The 3,327-nt window shown below is 35.7% G+C and overlaps 2 non-coding genes across 2 annotated transcripts; both read right to left on the bottom strand.

The window, feature by feature from the left end:
- Window positions 1-570: 570 nt before the first annotated feature.
- TRNAD-GUC (transfer RNA aspartic acid (anticodon GUC)) lies at window positions 571-642 on the bottom strand. Its single transcript has one exon. It is a non-coding gene; the product is annotated as a tRNA-Asp (tRNA).
- Window positions 643-2,684: 2,042 nt separating this feature from the next.
- TRNAD-GUC (transfer RNA aspartic acid (anticodon GUC)) lies at window positions 2,685-2,756 on the bottom strand. Its single transcript has one exon. It is a non-coding gene; the product is annotated as a tRNA-Asp (tRNA).
- Between the last annotated feature and the right edge of the window lie 571 nt (window positions 2,757-3,327).

Genomic DNA, 3,327 nt, shown 5'->3' with positions numbered 1-3,327 from the left:
ATTCTCAGTATTGTAATAGGCAGAATTGCTGCTTTTGGTTAGGACAAGTAATCTTTTTTCCTAAATTATTACAATACAGGAATTCCTAGCCAAAAACAATTAGTTTTATGAAGAAATTATTTCATTGAAATAAATATCTATCGATCTGTCTATCTAGCTATCTTTCTATTCATCAATATATATATTTATATATATATATATATATATATAATCAGCTCACTTTACCATTTGCAGCTTATAACTATTAGCCACCAGGGGTCACTACTAACCAAAAGCAGTCATTCTACTTGTAAATCGTGCCAATCGAGTGGAACAGCAGCCTAGGATTCACCACTGCTTCATCTCATTTTCCAACAGATTGTAGACGTAAATTGGTTTTGATGGTACGCCTGTGCATGCTGAAATATTCAGAGCATATTCTGAATTTCAGTTAACACATCAGTAAGCATTTTGGCCATCAGTGAATTCAACCTTTTTTCTCAATCGGAATAGGCAAGGATAATGACAGATATATTTTACAATGTTAGAAAGTACATCATTTTATTTAATTGTGTGAATAAAAGGAATCGCCTCCCCGTCGGGGAATTGAACCCCGGTCTCCCGCGTGACAGGCGGGGATACTGACCACTATACTAACGAGGACTTATTGGCTTCAGTTAAACAGTGCTCACCTCCCTGGGGTTAAGGCATGCCCTCGATCAATTCTCAGTATTGTAATAGGCAGAATTGCTGCTTTTGGTTAGGACAAGTAATCTTTTTTCCTAAATTATTACAATACAGAAATTCCTAGCCAAAAACAATCAGTTTTATGAAGAAATTATTTCATTGAAATAAATATCTATCGATCTGTCTATCTAGCTATCTTTCTATTCATCAATATATATATATATATATATATATAATCAGCTCACTTTACCATTTGCAGCTTATAACTATTAGCCACCACGGGTCACTACTAACCAAAAGCACTCATTCTCCTTGTAAATCGTGCCAATCGAGTGGAACAGCAGCCTAGGATTCACAACTGCTTCATCTCATTTTCCAACAGATTGTAGACGTAAATTGGTTTTGATGGTACGCCTGTGCATGCTGAAATATTCAGATCATATTCTGAATTTCAGTTAACACATCAGTAAGCATTTTGGCCATCAGTGAATTCAACCTTTTTTCTCAATCGGAATAGGCAAGGATAATGACAGATATATTTTACAATGTTAGAAAGTACATCATTTTATTTAAATGTGTGAATAAAAGGAATCGCCTCCCCGTCGGGGAATTGAACCCCGGTCTCTGGCGTGACAGGCGGGGATATTGACCACTATACTAACGAGGACTTATTGGCTTAAGTTAAACAGTGCTCACCTCCCTGGGGTTAAGGCATGCCCTCGATCAATTCTCAGTATTGTAATAGGCAGAATTGCTGCTTTTGGTTAGGACAAGTAATCTTTTTTCCTAAATTATTACAATACAGAAATTCCTAGCCAAAAACAATCAGTTTTATGAAGAAATTATATTCATTGAAATAAATATCTATCGATCTTTCTATCTAGCTATCTTTCTATTCATCAATATATATATTTATATATATATATATATATATATATATATATATATATATATATATAATCAGCTCACTTTACCATTTACAGCTTAAAACTATTAGCCACCACGGGTCACTACTAACCAAAAGCAGTCATTCTCCTTGTAAATCGTGCCAATCGAGTGGAACAGCAGCCTAGGATTCACCACTGCTTCATCTCATTTTCCAACAGATTGTAGACGTAAATTGGTTTTGATGGTACGCCTGTGCATGCTGAAATATTCAGAGCATATTCTGAATTTCAGTTAACACATCAGTAAGCATTTTGGCCATCAGTGAATTCAACCTTTTTTCTCAATCGGAATAGGCAAGGATAATGACAGATATATTTTACAATGTTAGAAAGTACATCATTTTATTTAATTGTGTGAATAAAAGGAATCGCCTCCCCGTCGGGGAATTGAACCCCGGTCTCCCGCGTGACAGGCAGGGATACTGACCACTATACTAACAAGGACTTATTGGCTTCAGTTAAACAGTGCTCACCTCCCTGGGGTTAAGGCATGCCCTCGATCAATTCTCAGTATTGTAATAGGCAGAATTGCTGCTTTTGGTTAGGACAAGTAATCTTTTTTCCTAAATTATTACAATACAGGAATTCCTAGCCAAAAACAATTAGTTTTATGAAGAAATTATTTCATTGAAATAAATATCTATCGATCTGTCTATCTAGCTATCTTTCTATTCATCAATATATATATTTATATATATATATATATATATAATCAGCTCACTTTACCATTTGCAGCTTATAACTATTAGCCACCAGGGGTCACTACTAACCAAAAGCAGTCATTCTACTTGTAAATCGTGCCAATCGAGTGGAACAGCAGCCTAGGATTCACCACTGCTTCATCTCATTTTCCAACAGATTGTAGACGTAAATTGGTTTTGATGGTACGCCTGTGCATGCTGAAATATTCAGAGCATATTCTGAATTTCAGTTAACACATCAGTAAGCATTTTGGCCATCAGTGAATTCAACCTTTTTTCTCAATCGGAATAGGCAAGGATAATGACAGATATATTTTACAATGTTAGAAAGTACATCATTTTATTTAATTGTGTGAATAAAAGGAATCGCCTCCCCGTCGGGGAATTGAACCCCGGTCTCCCGCGTGACAGGCGGGGATACTGACCACTATACTAACGAGGACTTATTGGCTTCAGTTAAACAGTGCTCACCTCCCTGGGGTTAAGGCATGCCCTCGATCAATTCTCAGTATTGTAATAGGCAGAATTGCTGCTTTTGGTTAGGACAAGTAATCTTTTTTCCTAAATTATTACAATACAGAAATTCCTAGCCAAAAACAATCAGTTTTATGAAGAAATTATTTCATTGAAATAAATATCTATCGATCTGTCTATCTAGCTATCTTTCTATTCATCAATATATATATATATATATATATATATATATAATCAGCTCACTTTACCATTTGCAGCTTATAACTATTAGCCACCACGGGTCACTACTAACCAAAAGCACTCATTCTCCTTGTAAATCGTGCCAATCGAGTGGAACAGCAGCCTAGGATTCACAACTGCTTCATCTCATTTTCCAACAGATTGTAGACGTAAATTGGTTTTGATGGTACGCCTGTGCATGCTGAAATATTCAGATCATATTCTGAATTTCAGTTAACACATCAGTAAGCATTTTGGCCATCAGTGAATTCAACCTTTTTTCTCAATCGGAATAGGCAAGGATAATGACAGATATATTT

Source organism: Lissotriton vulgaris, chromosome 1_1, assembly GCF_964263255.1.
Source record: "Lissotriton vulgaris chromosome 1_1, aLisVul1.2, whole genome shotgun sequence".
Classification (NCBI taxonomy): Eukaryota; Metazoa; Chordata; class Amphibia; order Caudata; family Salamandridae; genus Lissotriton; species Lissotriton vulgaris.
The sequence above is the reverse complement of the archived record's forward strand: the minus strand, read 5'-3'. Positions and strand labels throughout refer to the sequence as shown.